Source organism: Triticum urartu, chromosome 4A, assembly GCF_056163025.1.
Source record: "Triticum urartu cultivar PI428250 chromosome 4A, HENAU_Tu73, whole genome shotgun sequence".
Taxonomy (NCBI): Eukaryota; Viridiplantae; Streptophyta; class Magnoliopsida; order Poales; family Poaceae; genus Triticum; species Triticum urartu.
The window spans coordinates 555,013,745-555,034,302 of record NC_141876.1 but is presented as its reverse complement, the minus strand read 5'-3'; the positions used below and the strand labels follow the sequence as shown (position 1 = coordinate 555,034,302).

The 20,558-nt window shown below is 46.2% G+C and overlaps 1 pseudogene; it reads right to left on the bottom strand.

The window, feature by feature from the left end:
* Window positions 1-656: 656 nt before the first annotated feature.
* LOC147976580 (uncharacterized) overlaps window positions 657-20,558 on the bottom strand; it is a 34,849-nt pseudogene continuing 14,947 nt past the window's right edge.

Here is a 20,558-nt window from a genome sequence, read left to right as displayed (position 1 = left end):
CGTGGCGTGTCACCATCGCTAAAAGTACTTGGTGTCGAGACTGGACCAATAAATAGCAGCAGTACGATACGTACCAAGGCGCTACGGTGCACCATCGTGCTAGCAGCTGCAGAGGGGCACGATCACGGCCGTGCGCCGGAGCATGTCGTGCACGAGGATCAGCTGCGACTACGTACTGACCACAATCTAGCTCGTACGTGGGGTTCTTGCTCCTTTGCTTTCCCTGTACGTGATATACTCATCTATTCGTGGTATAGAACTCTAGGTGAATCAACCAGCTCAATCAGCCAAGTCGAAATACGGTTGCGAATCAACCTATCGTTGGATGGTTAGCTGGACAGTGATATCTCTAACTCATCGGGGCTATATTTGGTAGCGAAGTATTGTAAAAAACAAAGTAACGAAAAACCACATTATTTTAGCATGTAGGTACACAATACTGCAGTTTTGACATACCAGTGTATTTTGGAGTATTCAGAATACAGCAACCTGTTTGGCAAGCGATTATATACAACAACCAGGGGCGGAGCCAGGATTTGAACATGAGGGGGACGAGAAACCAATGCTTAGAATGAAAGAAATATCATGACATATTAAGTCTCGTAATAGCGTTGAGGACAAAGCATAAGAAATACTCATAGACCTATAAAATGAAGTTACATATCTATTAGCTTAAACTCAGCTCTACGACCACGAGTGTCGAACAAATTGATTATCTCATCAGACGTGATCTTTGCAGCTATTTCCTTCCCAATATAGATCACCATGTAATGCCGAAGAAAGTCATCTCCCATTCTGTTTCGAAGACGTGTCTTGACTAGTTTCACAGCTGAAAAAACTCGCTCGGTTGTCGCGGTTGACACCGGAAGATTTATGACCAACCGTAGTAATCTATCAACCATTGAGTACGTAGCAGCTTTACCTGCATTTAATAATCAAGCAGTCAAATAAGCAAAAGTTATGAACAACTGCAGTAGTCTATCAATCATTCAACCATTGAGTATGTAGCACCTTTACCTGTTTTAACTAATCCAATAGTCAAATCAGCAAGTGTCGGTAACAAAACCGGCGGATCTCGGGTAGGGGGTCCCGAACTGTGCGTCTAAGGCGGATGGTAACAGGAGGCAGGGGACACGATGTTTTACCCAGGTTCGGGCCCTCTTGATGGAGGTAATACACTACGTCCTGCTTGATTGTTCTCGATAATATGAGTAGTATAAGAGTTGATCTACCACGAGACCGAAGAGGCTAAACCCTAGAAGTTAGCCTATGGTATGATTGTATGTTGTCATACGGACTAAAACCCTCCTGTTTATATAGACACCGGAGGGGGCTAGGGTTACACAGAGTCGGTTACAAGGAAGGAGATCTACATATCTGTATTGCCAAGCTTGCCTTCCACGCTAAGGAGAGTCCCATCCGGACACGGGACGAAATCTTTAATTTTGTATCTTCATAGTCCAATAGTCTGGCCAAAGGATATAATCCGGCTGTCCGGATACCCCCTAATCCAGGACTCCCTCAGTAGCCCCTGAACCAGGCTTCAAGGACGATGAGTCCGCGCGCGCAGATTGTCTTTGGCATTGCAAGGCGGGTTCCTCCTCCGAATACTTCATAGAAGATTTTGAACACGAGGATCGTGTCCGGCTCTGCAAAACAAGTTCCACATACCACCATAGAGAATAATATTTGCACAAATCTAATCTGCTGACGTACCCTGTAGTGTGTCATCTAGGGGTGGAAATTGGTAGCGGATAATCCAAAATATCCGATATTCGTATTCGAGAAAATGCCTATTCGTATCCGAAACATCCGCATCCGAACCAAAATGGAAATGGAAATTATCCGTATCCGAATTTATTAAACAAATAAAAAATAAAATATGGTAGGAGATTTTGAGACAAATATGGATATGGAAGTTGATATATCCGTATCCGAATAAGATTATGGTAGGTAATTTTTAAAATTCTAGACCCAATATTCCAATTATCCAACATAAAAGCCAAATAAGTAGTCAAATTTTACTCTTTATATGATTAAACTTATAAATTATTATGCATTACAATAGTATTTATTCATAAACCTATTTATTATTGACTTATTGTATGTCACAAGTTGATTATTTCAGGTCACATAGCTATCGACTAATTTACTTAAGCAATATGTTGATATTATTCCTATCCGTTCCGAATCAAGAAAATATCTGATACATATCCGTATTCGAATACTATCCAAGCCGCATCCGTATCTGATAACATCCGTATTCGGATTCGTATTCGTTTTGAAAATATGAAAATGGAAATGGCAAGAGCACTATCCGATCCGCATCCGATCCGTTTCCACCCCTAGTGGCATCACACCACAGCCAGGTCTTTATTCGAATCGTTTTTCATAACCTATCTCAGCGTGTTTTGCGAGGTGGTTTCCTTGGCACGTCTTGTCGAAGCAGAGATCGTGTCCCCTTATTACGGGATTCCCATCAATACGGACGTGGGTAACCCAACCGCGCCATCAATTACGGTGCTTGGAGGATAAGCGAGTTTTACCAGACTGGTGGGGGCGCATAGTTTCATCCGCCCTTATAAAGGGATAAGGTTTCACCTTTTTCTACCCACGCCTTCTTCCTCCTTGCTCATCCATTCTCGCGCACTCGAGCTCCAGCGCTCAAGTCCACATCCTTCTCCTCAACTCTCTCCAAACATGTCCGGAGCGGGAGGCAAGTGGATGGTCTCCTCCGTCACGGAGGGACACATAAAAAAACTACGTGGGGCCGGATACTTAGCCGCGGATATTGCGCACCGGCTGCCAGCCGCGGGGCAGATCGTCCCTACCCCGGAACCTTACGAAAGGGTGGTTTTCCTCCCCCACTTTGTCCGCGGACTGGGGTTTCCCCTCCATCCATTCGTCCACGGCCTTATGTTCTATTATGGGCTGGACTTTCATGATCTGGCCCCGAATTTCATCCTCAACATCTCGGCATTCATCATCGTGTGCGAGGCTTTCCTCCGCATCCGGCCCCACTTCGGCCTGTGGCTGAAGACCTTCAATATCAAGCCGAAGGTAGTAGGCGGCCAACAAGCGGAATGCGGTGGAGCCATGGTGGGCAAAATGCCCAACGTTACATGGCTCGAGGGCTCCTTCGTGGAGACCATAAAGGGGTGGCAATCGGGGTGGTTCTACATCACCGAGCTGTGCGACACCAACTGGGTGGCGGCCCCTGAGTTTCGATCCGGAATCCCCATGCGGCTCACTTCCTGGAAGGAGAAGGGCCTGTCCTGGGGCTTATCGGTGGAGCTGGACGGACTCCTGAAGTGTATCTGAAACATGATAAGCAAGAAGCTTAAGCTTGTCAACATAGTCCAGGTCATGCTCTTCCGCCGGATCCTCCCGTGTCAACAACGGGCTTTCAACTTATGGGAGCTCGACCCGACCCAGCACCAGACTCTAAGCGAGCTCTTCGACACGACGCATAAGGACGTCTGGAAGGTGCTGTTCAAGGGCGCCGAGGTCCCCCCTTCTCTTACCGAGGACCGCGGGCTAAGCGCGAAGCGCCCTGCAAATCCGGTAAGTTCTGTACATCTGGTAGGGTATTTATTTCCCATAGCTTAACCATGTGCGGGGTCTGAGCTCCCATGCCTTTGACAGGACTGGGTGGAGACATCGGAGCAGATTAACTGTCCGGCCCCTCTGCCCGAAGACCCTGCAGACACTCTCCTGATGGAGATGCGGACTCCGGCTCCTTATGAGGTGCCGGAGAAGACCAAGAAGAAGGCCACGGGAACCCGAAAGAGTTCCCAGCGCCAGGTAGTATCGGACTCATCGTCCGATAACTCCGAGACACACGCCTCCCGTGAAAACGAGGAGGAGGAAGATGAAGATTCTCCCCCTCCAGCCGGGGGAGACAAGAAAAGGAAGGCCGCCCCAACCGGGGAGGCCGAAGGGTCCAAGAAGGGAAGGACTCTCCTTTCGGACTGTTCCACCACCGTCGCCGACGGCGAAGACGAGTGGTTACTCAAGGCCAAGCCCCTGGCGAAGTCATAAGTATTCGGATACCAGAGTAACTCATAGCATACTTTTGTTGCACTGCTTCTCCTAACGTTGAATAGCCCGTATCGACGTATCCTCATCGGACGGTTCCTTGGACTCGTTGGATATGAATAGTGATACACTTCCAACCGCCTCCTCTCCTTGCCCTACGGACAATGTCGAGGTATTGTCTCAAGGGGCACCAAGCCGCGGGGAGATAGTCCCGGAGGCGCCTCAAGGTGACCTTCCGGACTACAGGCGCGAAGGGAGCAAGACTCCCAAGGGCTCCAAGTTCGGCCCCCAGCCGAACGCCGCACCGGAACCTCCAGTGGTTCCGGACTCCGGCAGGCGGCCCCCTTCCAAGAGGGGCAAGCCGCCCGTGTCGGTGACCTCTGTCCATCCAGAGGCACCGGACAACCTACTGGGAGCGCTTCGTGGCACTTCCATCGACGAAGAGCACCGCACTATTATGAGTGCGGTGATCAAGAAGGTTCAGTCCGCCAAGAGCGGACTAACTGAAGCCTGTGCCAGCCTTCTAACAGGCTTTGAGGTAAGTATTTAAAATATAGGAAAATATTACCGCATAGACAGTAGCCCCTGATGCTCTGTTTGGTGTTCACAAAGAAAAGCCGAATAGAGGATCAAATAATATCTGCAGGAGTCTAATATAAGTATGTCTATATGCGTATGCAGGCTTCGCTGCTGACCTCTGCCGCACTGAATGCGGAGGTCGCTGCACTGAAGCAGAACCTCGAGCGGTCCGAGAAAGAGCTCGGTCTTGCCAAGAGGCAGCTCGAGGAGAACAAAGGTAAGTAATACCTTGTCTATCTCTCTCTCTCTCTCTCTATATATATATATAGATGCGGTTGCAAAATGATAGGATCATCATGGATGTGCCAGGGGCCACGACCGAAGTGGCGACCCTGAAGCAAGCGTTTTCCGAGGCCGAAAACAAAGCGGCCAAGGAGTGCACCGAGCGGGAAAAACAAGAGGCACGGGTGGGCGAGGTGCAGCAAGAGCTCCAGGCTCTCGTGAAGAAGCACGAGGCTTTAGAGCTTGACTCGAAGACGCGAGAGTCTGAGCTTGCCGCGGCCCTCGAGAGCACAAAGCATGCCAAGGCTGAAGCCCAAAAGGCCCTCTAGGAAATTGAGGTGATGAGGAAGATAGCGGCGGGTAAGGCATTCAATATGCAAAGCAAGCATGTGAAAGTAAATTACTTGTTATTGACCCGAGTCCGGAGCTCTCCAGGAGCATTCGCAGATTTGCCCCGCAGCGTGTCGGATGCCGCGAAGTATTACCAGGTCGAGGAGGGAAACTCGACGGAGAAGTTGTTCTGGTATCAGTATACTGGGACCGAACACCCGATGCCTGTGAGCGACCAGCTACAGCAACTGGTCGAGCTGCACAAGGCGGCCGAACAGTCCATGAGGGGCCTTATAGTCCGGATGTGGCCTGGCGACTCCCTTCCCAACAGCTACTTTGGCCTAGTGAGGCGGCTTGTGGACGCCTGCCCACGGCTGGAAGTCATAAAGTGGTTCGTCTGCATCGAAGGTGCCCGCCGGGCTTTTGCCCGTGCGAAGGTGCACTGGGCCAAGATGGACGCCGAGAAGCTGGTGAAGGAGGAGCCGCCGCAGGGCAAGGAGCATCGCCACCCCGAAATGTATTATGAGGGTGTCCTGAAGGGTGCCCGTCTTGTGGCGGACGAGTGTGCGAAGGATGTAATTTTTGAATGAACTTGCTCGTGTGATCCTGTATTATGAAAACTTGTTCATATGCGCTATGCAACGCTTGTTTGAATTTAAAATATTACCTTCTGTGTGGCTGTTTATTAAATCTGAGAGATGGCCAGTCGTCAGCTTCTGCCCCCATGCCACGAGTGCTGGGGTGTTCGGGATAAATCTGAGCACTCTTTTTCCCATTGTTGGGTCCTTCGAGGGAGGTGCTCAGGACAACGAACAAGGCAATCGGACTATAATGCTTTATCACTCTCACTTAGCCATAGAAGTCTACAATTTTAAATTTTAGCGAAGCCCCTAGTATTCGGAAGGCCGAATTCGGGGCGCTATGCACGCCTTAAGCCGGACAAAGCCGACTCCTCGCTCTAAGCGGCATGAGTCTTTAGGGACTCGAGACCTCTCGAACAGCGACCAGCTCTCGCCTTATCATGACAGTCAGTTTTAGCTTTCTCCACTGAGGTGCTTGCCCAGATGAACCGGGGCATAATCGTAGTAGTTCTCCCAGTGTTACCTTAGCCGATATAGCGGAACGTAAGGTACCAAAACATGGGAGCCGGGCAAACCCAACTATTGACCCAAGACATGATTCAGAGCTGATGCATATAATGCTATAAGTTCGGGGTGCCGCACTGTCGAAAGTGTTCGGACTTCTCACATCGTATTATGGGGTACGCTTAAGCCCCTGGCGTATTGGCCGTACCAGAGTGTACGGGTGCTGAATGTCATGAATGAACATATATATAAAAAAGAATAGAGAATGCGGTAATAGTCTAGTGCTATGCGTTGTTTATTCAAAAAGGTGCGTCGAAGCAGAATGATACAAGTAGTGCGATAAGCAAAAAGTAGGACTATTTGACATGTCCCCTCCAAGGGCAAGCTGAGGAATGGTATTTAAAGCAAACATTTCACTCGTTATCAGAGACCACCTGGGAGTTCCATGGTGCGACGTAGCTTTCTGCCTCCTTGGTTGTTGCATCGTGTGTCCGGCAATCGTACTGCCGGACGGGGTTTCCAGAGAGTAAAGTCCTGAAAGAGAGAAAAATAACAAAGCGGGAAGCCCCTAGTGCGGTTGAGCCACATCTTGGGGCGTGCCGTAGTCGTGCCCCCTCCCCACCTATGCCCATGGAATTTTCAATGCGTAATTATGTACGTGTGGCACGGATTTCACCGTTTGGCTGCGACTGAGGTGGGGGCCGCATTGCTATGCGAGCTCGGAACGTGCCAGGCGGTCTTAATGCCGATTACTCCAGGCGCGCTTGAATATGTCCGGGTGTTTAATCGCCGAACTGGTGGATTGCCTTAAGAGGCTGCTTTGTGCTTCTGCTGCGAGGGCCGCAGTGTGCTCCTCCGTGCGGAGAGAGCGCTCTGTGTTTCCATTGACTGTGATGACCCCCCGAGGTCCTGGCATCTTGAGCTTGAGGTATGCATAATGCGGTACCGCATTGAGTCTCGCAAATGCGGTTCGCCCGAGCAGTGCATGATAGCCACTGCAGAACGGGACTATATCGAAGATTAACTCCTCGCTTCGGAAGTTATCCGGAGATCCGAAGAGCACTTCCAGTGTGACTGAGCCTGTGCAATGGGCCTCTACACCTGGTATGATGCCTTTGAAGGTTGTTTTTGTGGGTTTGATCCTTGAGGGGTCTATACCCATTTTGCGCACTGTGTCCTGATAAAGCGGGTTCAGGCTGCTACCGCCATCCATAAGGACTCGAGTGAGGTGAAATCCGTCGATGATTGGGTCTAGGACCAGTGCAGCGAATCCACCATGACGGATACTAGTGGGGTGGTCCCTGCGATCGAAGGTGATCGGACAGGAGGACCATGGGTTGAACTTTGGGGCGACTGGCTCCAACGCATATACGTCCCTTAGCGTACGCTTCCGCTCCCTCTTGGGATGTGGGTTGTGTATATCATGTTCACCGTCCGCACTTGTGGGGGGAACCTCTTCTGTCCTCCGGTGTTCGGCGGCCAGGGCTCCTCCTCGTCATCGCTATGTAGCCCCTTATCTTTGTTTTCGGCATTTAACTTGCCGACCTGCTTGAACACCCAACATTCCCTGTTGGTGTGGTTGGCTGGCTTGTCGGGGGTGCCGTGTATTTGGCACGAGCGATCGAGTATACGGTCCAAACTGGATGGACCTGGAGTGCTTTTTTTGAATGAATTTTTCCGCTGACCGGATTTAGAGCCTCTGAATCCGGCATTGACTGCCGTATCCTTGGTATTGTCGTTGTTGATGCGGCGCTTGTGTTTGTTGCGACGTGACCTGCCATTGCTATTCTTGGTATCCGAAGTACCATGGTTCTTTGATATGTTATTGCTTCGAGCCAGCCAACTGTCCTCTCCCGCGCAAAAGCGGGTCATGAGTGTCGTGAGGGCTGCCATAGATTTTGGCTTTTCCTGGCCAAGGTGCCGGGCGAGCCACTCGTCGCGGATGTTGTGCTTAAAAGCTGCTAGGGCCTCTGCATTCGGACAGTCGACGATTTGATTTTTCTTTGTTAGGAACTGTGTCCAGAATTGCCTGGCAGATTCCTCTGGCTGCTGAATTATGTGGCTCAAGTCATCGGCATCTGGTGGTCACACATAAGTGCCCTGGAAGTTGTCGAGGAATGCGGCTGCCAGATCCTCCCAACAACCAATGGATTCTGCTGGCAGGTTGTTGAGCCAATGCCGAGCTGGTCCTTTGAGTTTGAGTGGGAGGTATTTGATGGCGTGTAGATCGTCACCGCGGGCCATGTGGATGTGCAGGAGGAAGTCCTCGATCCATACCGCAGGATCTGTTGTGCCGTCGTATGATTCGATATTTACAGGTTTGAAACCCTCTGGGATTTGGTGATCCATTACTTCGTATGTGAAGCATAGGGGTGTGCGGCGCCTCTATACCGGGCTATGTCGTGACGCAGCTCAAATGAGTGTTGTCCGCTGTGTTCGGCCCGGCCAGATTTACTTTTACAATATCCGGCGTGACGATTATCGTCTCGCGTAGTGGCGCGCCCTTGTGATCCGTAGATCGATCTTGCGTGTTTTGCTTTGTCCTCCAATACGTCTCGCAGGTCTAGCATGTTTCCTCGTGCCTTGACATTTTTATTTGGGTGGCATCGGGGTGCGGGCTGAGCTTTTGGCTGAATTGCCTCTTTGTCGTGGCCACGAGGTGGCCGATCAGCCGCGTCATACGCTGGAGATGTAGGTTTTAATGCTTCCTCCTCCAGTCGGGGTAGCAACCTACGCTTTGGGTGACTCTTGGAGGGGCGTTCGAGTTCATATTCCTCGGCCGCAAGGACTTCAGTTCATCTGTCAGCTAGCAAATCTTGATCAGCTTGAAGCTGCTGTTGCTTTTTCTTAAGGCTATTTGCCATGGCTATAAGTCGGCGCTTGAAGCGCTCTTGCTCGATGGGATCCTCAGGCACGATAAATTCGTCATCGTCGAGGCTTACCTCGTCTTCGGAGGGAGGCATGTAATTATCATCCTCCGCCTCTCCATCTGCCGCTCTCTCGGGAGGGCTGGCTTCTCCATCCTCCTGCTCTAAATCTTGCTGGAGGGGATTGTTGTCATCTTCGGCACTGTCCGGAGTGCTATTATCTCCTGTGCCGGTATCACCGCTTTTGCTTTGGAGAGACTTAGAGCGGCGCCGCTGACGTCGGCGCTTGGGTTGCTTCTTGGAGGGGTCATCCTCCACCCTCCCGACGCCATTGCCTTCTTTGGGTGTGTCCACCATGTATATATCATATGATGAGGTGGCTGTCCAGTGCCCTGTGGGCAGTGGTTCCTGTTCGTCTCCCTCATCGTCGTCCATACCATCGATGTCTTCGGAGTCGAAGTCCAGCGTGTCGGTCAAATTGTCGACAATGGCTACTAAGTGGGTGGTGGGTGGACGCGAATTTCTTCGTCATCCGCATCCCAATCCTGCCGGACATAGTTTGGCCAAGACTCTCCTGAAAAGGAGAGAGGCCTTAATGAGTTCAGTATGTCGCTGAAGGGCAAGTGCTGAAAGATATCCGCGGAGGTGAACTCCATGATCGGCGCCCAGTCGGATTCGATAGGCACGGGCGCAGGCGGTTCGGAGTCCGTGGCCGGGGAAGAATCCGGCAGTTCAGCGTCACGGCTCCCGTGAAGGGTAAGGTCGATACTCGGCTCGATCGCCGCTGAGAATGTGGCCTCCATGGCGGGGTCTATCCACTCATCCATGGATGGCGCAATTGGCTCCGAATTGAGGGTCGGAGCGGTTGCCGGTGGGATTGATACGTCCATTTTGCATCATACTTTTATATCGATATTTATCGCATTATGGACTGTTATTTCACTTTATGTCACAATACTTATGGCTATTCTCTCTTATTTTACAAGGTTTACATAAATACAGAGAATGCCGGTAGCTGGTCTGGGCTGGAAAAGGAGCAAATATTAGAGACCAATTCTGTGCAACTCCAGAAGTCCTGAAACTCCACGGAACGTCTTAAAATAAATAAAGAAAAAATCCTCGCCAAAGATGAAGGCCAGGGGCCCACACCCTGCTCACGAGGGTGGGGGGTGCGCCCCCCCCTAGGGCGCGCCCCCTACCTCGTGGGTCCCCTGGTGGCTCTCCGACGTCCATCTTCTCCTATATGAGGTCTTTCGATGAGAAAAAAATAGGAAGGAACTTTTCGGGACGAGACTCCGCCGCCACGAGGCGGAACCTTGGCGGATCCAATCTAGAGCTCCGGCAGAGCTGTTCTGCCGGGGAAACTTCCCTCTGGGAGGGGGAAATCATCACCAACGCTCCTCTCATCGGGAGAGGGCAATCTCCATCAACATCTTCACCAGCACCATCTCATCTCCAAACCCTAGTTCATCTCTTGTATCCAATTCTTGTCTCAAAGTTCGGGATTGGTGCTAGTAGGTTGCTAGTAGTGTTGATTACTCCTTGTAGTTGATGCTAGTTGGTTTAATTGGTGGAAGATCATATGTTCAGATCCTATATGCATATTATTACCCCTATGATGATGAACATGAATATGCTTTGTGAGTAATTACGTTCGTTCCTGAGGACAAGGGAGAAGTCTTGCTATGAGTAGTCATGTGAATTTGGTATTCATTTGATATTTTGATAAGATGTATGTTGTCTAGCCTCTAGTGGTGTTATGTGAACGTCGACTACATAACACTTCACCATTATTTGGGCCTAGAGGAAGGCATTGGGAAGTAATAAGTAGATGATGGGTTGCTACAGTGACAGAAGCTTAAACCCTAGTTTATGCGTTGCTTCGTGAGGGGCTGATTTGGATCCATATGTTTCATGCTATGGTTAGGTTTACCTTAATAATTTTGTTGGAGTTGCGGATGCTTGCAATAGAGGTTAATGATAAGTGGGATGCTTGTTCAAGTAAGAACAGCACCCAAGTACCGGTCCACCCACATATCAAATTATCAAAGTATCGAACGTGAATCATATGAACGTGATGAAAACTAGCTTGACGATATTCCCATGTGTCCTCGGGAGCGCTTTTCCTATTATAAGAGTTTGTTCCGCCTTGTCCTTTGCTACAAAAGGATTGGGCCATCTTGCTGCACTTTATTTACTTTTGTTACTTGTTGCTCGTTACAATTTATCCTATCACAAAACTATCTGTTACCACTTATTTCAGTACTTGCAGAGAATACCTTGTTGAAAACCGTTCATCATTTCCTTTTGCTCCTCGTTGGGTTCGACACTCTTACTTATCGAAAGTACTACGATAGATCCCCTATACTTGTGGGTCATCAAGACTCTTTTCTGGCGCCGTTGCCGGGGAGTGTAGCGCCTTTGGTAGGTGGAATTTGGTAAGGAAAAATTTATATAGTGTGCTGAAATTTACGGTCACTTGTTACTATGGAAAGTAATTCTCTGAGGGGCTTGTTCGGGGTATCTTCACCCTGTCTAGAAGAGCAAGGAGTTGCTCCTCAACCTACTGAACCTATTGAAAATGAAACTACTTTTGAATTTCCTTCGGGTATGATGGAAAAACTGCTAGATAACCCTTTTACAGGAGATGGAACAAAGCATCCTGATGAGCACTTAATATATCTGGATGAAGTTTGTGGATTATTTAAGCTTGCAGGTATACCCGATGATGTTGCTAAGAAGAAGGTATTCCCTTTATCTTTGAAGGGAGAGGCATTGATATGGTATAGGCTATGTGATGATATGAGATCATGGGACTATAAAAGATTGAAGCTGGAATTTCATCAAAAGTATTACCCAATGCATCTTGTTCATCGTGATCGCAATTATATATATAATTTCTGGCCTCGCGAAGGAGAAAGCATCGCTCAAGCTTGGGGGAGTCTTAAATCAATGTTATATTCATGCCCCAATCATTAGCTCTCAAGAGAAATGATTATTCAAAATTTATATGCTCGGCTTTCTGATAACAATCGCACCATGCTTGATACTTCTTGTGTTGGCTCTTTTATGATGAAGACTACTGAATTCAGATGGAATTTATTGGATAGAATTAAACGCAACTCTGAAGATTGGGACCTCGACGAAGGTAAGGAGTTAGGTATGACACCTAAGTTTGACTGTGTTAAATCTTTTATGGATACCGATATTTTTCGTAAGTTTAGCACTAAATATGGACTTGACTCTGAGATAGTAGCTTCTTTCTGTGAATCTTTCGCTACTTATGTTGATCTCCCTAAGGAGAAGTGGTTTAAATATCATCCTCCCATAGAAGTAAAAGTAGATGCACCTATTAAAGTTGAAGAAAAGACTGTCACTTATAATGATCCTATTGTTCCTACTTCTTATATTGAGAAACCACCTTTCCCTGTTAGAATAAAGGATCATGCTAAAGCTTCAACTGTTGTTCGTAAAAGCAATATTAGAACTTATACACCTCCTGAGCAAGTTAAAGTAGAACCTAATATTGCTATTGTTAAAGATCTCTTGTCTGATAATATTGATGGGCATGTTATTCAGTTCGAAGGTGAAACTGCTAGAATTGCTAAACCTTGTGATAAAGATAAACATAGACCTGTGGTAGGCGTGCCTGTTATTTCTGTTAAAATAGGAGATCATTGTTATCATGGCTTATGTGATATGGGTGCGAGTGCTAGTGTTATACCGCATACTTTATACGAAGAAATTAAGAATGAAATTGCACCTGCTGAGTTAGAAGGTACTGATGTTACAATTAAACTTGCCAATAGAGATACTATTTCACCAATTGGAATTGTTAGAGATGTTGAAGTCTTGTGTGGGAAAACTAAATATCCTGCTGATTTTCTTGTTCCTACTTCTCCACAAGATAGCTTTTGTCCCATTATATTTGGTAGACCCTTCTTAAATACTGTCAATGCTACCATAGATTGCACAAAGAATGTTGTTACTGTTGGCTTGGATGATATGGTTCATGAGTTTAATTTCTCTAAATTTAGTAAACAACATCGTGAGGAAGAATTACCTAGTAAGGATGAAATTATTGGTCTTGCTTCTATTGCCGTACCTCCTAGTGATCCTTTAGAACACTATTTGCTAGACCATGAAAATGATATGTTCATGAATGAAATAAGGGAAATAGATGAAGTATTCTTTAAACAGGAACCTATTCTGCATCACAACTTGCCTGTTGAAATCTTAGGGGATCCTCCTCCACCCAAGGGTGATCCCGTGCTTGAGCTTAAACCTTTGCCTGATAATCTTAAATATGCTTATCTTGATGAAAAGAAGATATATCCTGTTATTCTTAGTGCTAACTTTTCAGAGCATGAAGAAGAAAGATTATTGAAAACTCTGAAGAAGCATCATGCTGCTATTGGATATACTCTTGATGATCTTAAGGGCATTAGTCCCACTCTATGTCAACATAAAATAAATTTGGAAGCAGATGCCAAACTAGTTTGTGATCCTCAACGACGTCTGAATCCTAAAATGAAAGAAGTGGTAAGAAAAGAAATACTAAAGCTTCTGGAGGCAGGTATAATCTATCCCGTTGCTGATAGTGAGTGGGTAAGTCATGTCCATTGTGTCCCTAAGAAAGTAGGTATTACTGTTGTTCCTAATGATAAAGATGAATTGATTCCACAAAGAATTATGACAGGTTATAGGATGGTAATTGATTTCCGCAAATTAAATAAAGCTACTAAGAAAGATCATTACCCCTTACCTTTTATTGATCAAATGCTAGAACGATTATGCAAACATACACACTATTGCTTTCTAGATGGTTATTCTGATTTCTCTCAAATACATGTGTCGGCTAGAGATCAATCAAAGACTACTTTTACATGCCCTTTTGGTACTTTTGCTTATAGACGTATGCCTTTTGGTTTATGTAATGCACATGCTACCTTTCAAAGATGCATGATGGCTATATTCTCTGACTTTTTTGAAAAGATTTGTGAGGTTTTCATGGACGACTTTTCCGTCTATGGTTCCTCTTTTGATGATTGCTTGAGCAATCTTGATCGAGTTTTGCAGAGATGCGAAGAAACTAATCTTGTCTTGAATTGGGAAAAGTGCCACTTTATGGTTAATGAAGGTATTGTCTTGGGGCACAAAGTTTCTGAAAGAGGTATTGAAGTTGATAAAGCCAAGGTTGATGCTATTAAAAAGATGCCATGTCCCAAGGACATCAAAGGTATAAGAAGTTTCCTTGGTCACGCCGGATTTTATAGGAGGTTCATTAAGGACTTCTTCAAAAATTTCTCGGCCTCTGACTAATTTATTGCAAAAAGATATACCATTTGTCTTTGATGATGATTGTGTAGAAGCATTTGAGATACTTAAGAAAGCATTAGTCTCTGCACCTGTTGTTCAGCCACCTAATTGGAATTTACCCTTTGAAATTATGTGTGATGCTAGTGATTATGTTGTAGGTGCTGTTCTAGGGCAAAGAGTTGATAAGAAATTAAATGTTATTCATTATGCTAGTAAGACTCTAGACAATGCTCAAAGAAATTATGCTACTACTGAAAAAGAGCTTTTAGCAGTTGTATTTGCTTGTGATAAGTTCAGATCTTATATTGTTGATTCTAAAGTAACTATTCAAACTGATCATGCTGCTATTAAATATCTTATGAAAAAGAAAGATGCTAAACCTAGACTTATTAGATGGGTTCTCTTGTTACAAGAATTTGATTTGCATATTGTTGATAGAAAGGGAGCTGAGAACCCCGTTGCAGACAACTTGTCTAGGTTAGAAAATATTCTTGATGACCCACTACCTATTAATGATAGCTTTCCTGATGAACAATTAAATGTTATCAGTACTTCTCGTAGTACTCCATGGTATGCTGATTATGCTAATTATATTGTTGCTAAGTTTATACCACCTAGCTTAACATACCAGCAAAAGAAAAAAATCTATGATTTAAGACATTACTTTTGGGATGACCCACCTCTTTATAAAGAAGGAGTAGATGGTGTTATTAGACGTTGTGTACCTGAGAATGAACGGGAACAGATCCTACGCAAGTGTCATTCCGAGGCTTATGGAGGACACCATGCTGGAGATAGAACTACACATAAGGTATTGCAATCTGGTTTTTATTGGCCTACTCTCTTCAAGGATGCCCGTAAGTTTGTCTTGTCTTGTGATGAATGTCAAAGAATTGGTAATATTAGTAGACGTCAAGAAATGCCTATGAATTATTCTCTTGTTATTGAACTATTTGATGTTTGGGGCTTTGATTATATGGGACCTTTTCCTGCCTCTAATGGATACACACATATTTTAGTTGCTGTTGATTACGTTACTAAGTGATTAGAAGCTATTCCAACTAGTCGTGCTGATCATAACAATTCTATTAAAATGCTTAAGGAAGTTATTTTCCCGAGGTTTGGAGTCCCTACATATTTAATGACTGATGGGGGTTCACACTTTATTCATGGTGCTTTCCGTAAAATGCTTGCTAAGTATGATGTTAATCATAGAATTGCATCTCCTTATCACCCACAGTCTAGTGATCAAGTAGAATTGAGCAATAGAGAGCTCAAATTAATTTTGCAAAAGACTGTTAATACGTCTAGAAAGAATTGGTCTAAGAAACTTGATGATGCATTACGGGCATATAGAACTGCATGTAAAAATCCTATGGGTTTGTCTCCGTATAAAATGGTTTATGGAAAAGCATGTCATTTACCTCTCGAACTAGAACATAAGGCATATTGGGCTATTAAGGAGCTCAACTATGATTTTAAACTTGCTGATGAGAAGAGGTTATTTGATATTAGCTCACTTGATGAATGGAGAACCCAAGCTTATGAAAATGCCAAGTTGTTTAAAGAAAAAAATTAAAAGATGGCATGACAAAAGGACACAAAAGCGTGAGCTTAATGTAGGTGATTATGTATTGCTATACAACTCTTGTTTAAGATTTTTTGCAGGAAAACTTCTCTCTAAATGGGAAGGCCCCTATGTTATCGAGGAGGTCTATCGTTCCAGTGCCATAAAAATCAACAACTTCGAGGGCACAAATCCGAAGGTGGTAAACGGTCAAAGAATTAAACATTATATCTCAGGTAATCCCATAAATCTTGAAACCAATATTATTGAAACCGTAACCCCGGAGGAATACATAAGGGACACCTTCCAGACCGTTTCAGACTCCGAAAAGGAATAGGTATGTGGTACGGTAAGTAAATCGACTCCAAAACAATTTTAAGGCAATATTTCTCCCTTTTGGAATATTTAGAAAAATAGAAAAATAAGTAGCAGTCCGGAAAGGACACGAGGGTGGTGGGGGCGCCCTACCCCTCTGGGCGCGCCCCCCTACGTCGTAAGCACCTCGTGTGCTTTCCGGACTCTGTTTTCTTGCACAAAACATTATATAACCTCCCGAAGGTTTTGACTCCCGTATCACGCAAACCTCCTCTATTTTTGTTTTCGAGCTGTTGCTGCTGCAGATTAGAGCAATATGTCTTCTCAAGAGTCAATCGGGGAGAGCCGGGTATCTAACCCGGCACCGGAACCAAGGGCAAACACTGACGCTGACCATTTTGGGCCAACAACGGAGGAAGAGATGGAGGTTGACTTGATGAGAGTAGATGCCATGGAGGATCAAGAAGTCACCTCTCGCCTCCGAGCTGGGTTCACGATGGGGGAACTACAGAGCTAGGCTATTCCAAACTCGGTTATCCCTTCTAATGTTAGATTTCTTTCTTATGAAAATATGAAGAGGAGTGTCACTTGTTCTTCTGCAGCTATGCAACACCCTTGGGTGCAAGGAGCTTTAGCTGTCACCAGAAAGCTTCGTAAGGAAATAATGGACCTCAAACAGCAAGTCAATACGCTCGAGGAGGAGAACCACATCCTGAGGGGAATCATCGCCAAGAATATTACACCGACAACAAAGAAGGAGATATAATCACATGGGTATGGGCACTCCCCTTGGCAACTGCCAAGCTTGGGGGAGGTGCCCCAGTATCGTATCACAATCACAACTCCTATCTTTACCGTTTTTGTTAGTTCGATCCTATTAGTAGTATCTTGATCTAGTAGAATAAAGTTTATGGCATGATCTAGTTTTGAGTTTTGCTTTATGATCTCTCTTTGTAATCGAGTCCGTGAGCTATATATAATAGAGATTAGTGTTGAGTCAAGGTCTTGATTATTTTTCCATGATCTTGGGTGAATAAAAGAAAAGAGAAAATGAATAAAAAGAAACAAAAAGTTCATATTGATCTTATTGAGAGTAATGACTTCACATAGAAAGAGTATGATGATTAAAAGTTGTTGGGAGTTGGCAGACATAGCTTTGGTCATTGTTGCAATTAGTAGGAAGTAATAAGGAAAGAGAGGTTTTCACATATAGATATATTATCATTGACATCTTTTATGATTGGGAGCACTCATTAAAATATGACATGCTAAAGAGTTGATGTTGGACAAGGAAGACAACGTAATGAGTTATGTCTTTCTTATATCTGAGATAAAGTATGTTGTCATGGATCCTCTAACTTTTTGAGCTTGCCTTTCCCCCTCATGCTAGCCAAATTCCCAGCACCAAGTAGAAATACTACTTGTGCTTCCAAAATCCCTAAACCAGTTTTGCCATGAGAGTCCACCATATCTACCTATGGATTGAGTAAGATCCTTCAAGTAAGTTGTCATCGGTGCAAAGCAATAAAAATTTCTCTAAATATGTATGATTGACTAGTGTGGGAGAAATAAGCTTTATACGATCTTGTGATGTGGAAGTAATAAAAGCGACGGACTGCATAATAAAGGTTCATATCACAAGGGGCAATATAATGTAGCGTAACCATAGAGCTTTCCACCAGCCAAATATGCATATAGTATAGTCGTTTCATTCCATTACTCTCTATGTGTTACATTGCCAGCATATTCCATGTGCTGACCCGTTTCGGGCTGCAACGTTAATGCTGCAGACTTTTCAGACGAAGATTAAGGAGTTTTAGGTCGTGGTCCTATACTCAGTGATGCCGTTGGAGTTGATGGACTCACTTATCTTCCAAGCCTTCCGTTGTTATCGTTATTAGATGGCCTTAAGCCATACTTACTGTAATAAGTTCTCTTTTGAGACACTCGATGTAATAAGTGTGTGATTGCTACTCTGTTATAAATCCTTCGAGTACTGTGTGGTGTCAGCATTACTGATCCAGGGATGACACCAGAGCACAGAGATCAGACTGTTTGAGGTCTGGTCGCTACAGAGATGGTATCAGAGCACACGCTGACTGTAGGGCACGACCACTAAGCTAAAGACCTAGATCACTACTCACTCTCTTCTCTTCTGACCTCTCATCTTTTCTACTCTTTAGGATGGCGGATGCAAGGAACAAGTTCACACAACCGGATGAAGATACACCCTTTGGATGCCACTTGAAGGAAGTCACTAGATACCTGAATATAGGAGTACCAAGCTTCACGGGAACCTACAACGCCACTTTACCTGAAGAAGAGCGCTGGATGGTTCAAGTTCAAGTTCCAGGAAGGACGTTCATGCCAGTCACTGAGCCCATAGAATTTTCTTTTGATGCACCAACTTTGAGTCTAGGAAAGAGCATGGCAGCTCACATCGCCGTGGGACGCATTGGAGAAGTCTACCGCAAGGTGCCGGGGTAGCTGATCCACGGGCACCTATGGGACCGGCGGACCGGGTCCCTTTCGGTTCGGCGGGGGGCGGAGGTGGCGCAAAGAGCAGATCGAGGCGGAGCACGCGAGCGATTTACCCAGGTTCGGGCCGCACGGATGCGTAAAACCCTACTCCTGCTTTGTGGTTTGTATTGATTTCTAGCTCGGGAGCGCGGAGTGCTACAGTACACACTGGCGGCTGGCAGGACCGAGCGTGAGTGGATGAACTGGCCCCCCCTCCTCGTTGCACTCGGGCCTCCTTTTATATGCTCAAGGGGTTACCGACATAGCAACGGGGGGCAAAAATGTAAAAGTGGTGGTTGGTACAGCTACCTGTACAGTGCTATCATACCTAACCCTGGCGGCAGGGGACAAGGGCATTAATTGCCCGTTTATGTCGCCTAAACAGTACCGAAATGGACCGCTAGGGACGCCACCGTTTGCCACGATGGTTACCTTGTCAGCGCCTGCTTGCCACGATGGTTATCTTGTCAGCGCCTGCTTGCCACCGCGCACCCCTAGCTGCACGGCCTCTCTGCCACGTGTGCTTGGGAGGGTCCCAGAGCGACACGTTGGCAGGTGTGCTGGAGCGCGGGCACGAAGTGGGGGTTTCCCGCGGCAAGCTCCTTGCCGCGGTCATCGCCTTGTCGTATTCGGGAGCTTGTCGCTCACCGGGCCTTGCCGGGACGCACGGCGCGTCGCGGCAAGCTTTCTTGGTATGCCTTGAGTGGTCTTCTCGGCAAGCTCCTCTTGCCGGGGTCTTGTTTCCTTCCCGGCAAGCTCCTCTTGCCGGGGCCTTGGTTTGAGTACTTTGTTCTTGAATGGTCTTCAAAGTAGCCGCGGAGGGTCTTGGCGGCCATCGTGGCAAGCCTTGCCGCGGGATGCTGCGACTGCCCGTGCACAAGTTCGGGGTACTAGGGTACCCCTACTCGAGTACACCGACACAAGGATCTCAAGGATACTATCTACCAGATTTGTGGGCGCTGAGATGAACACTGGGAGATGATCAGCACCAGGAAGGATAGATCAATCGCAACTTTTATCCAGGAGCTAAACCAGCACATTCGACGACAGGAGAACCAGATGTGCGCCGACATGATAGACCTGAAGAAGGCAAAGACTAGAATCAAGGAACTGGAGGAAGAACTCAAGGCTACACGTGAAGATTATGAAGAGGAAATTGAAGTATTGGTGGAGAAGAATGATGACCTGATCAAGAAGATTGGAATATTTATGGGAGACCCTACGCCAGTAGATGAAGACGAAGAACCCCAGGAAATTAGCCCGGAAGACTACATCATCATCGACGGCACCGATTCGGAACCAGATAGTAGCGATGATGACTATGTTGATGAAGCTGGAGCAGATATTATGGAGTCAACGACCGTAGAATATTTCTAGTAGACCACCTCATCAGTAGTAGTAGTCCACCATGTAAATATAGTAGTCCGAGCACTTTTGCGATAGATAGATCGATTGTATGCCCTTGTTTGATTGATTGAAGTGAATTGTTTGTTTTGCCTCATGTGCATATGGGTAGTGTTTTCTCTTTAGACTCCTCTATTCTTATATCTCATCTTTTCTAAACCCTCAGATGCCTCTGAGACGTGACCCCGGATTTACCTTTCCACCAGAGCTCACCCAGTTGATCCAGCAGCAGAACACATTGATGCAGTTACTAGTCCAGAATCAGAATCAGGGGAACAACAACAACCCACCACCACCACCACCTGTTGACCA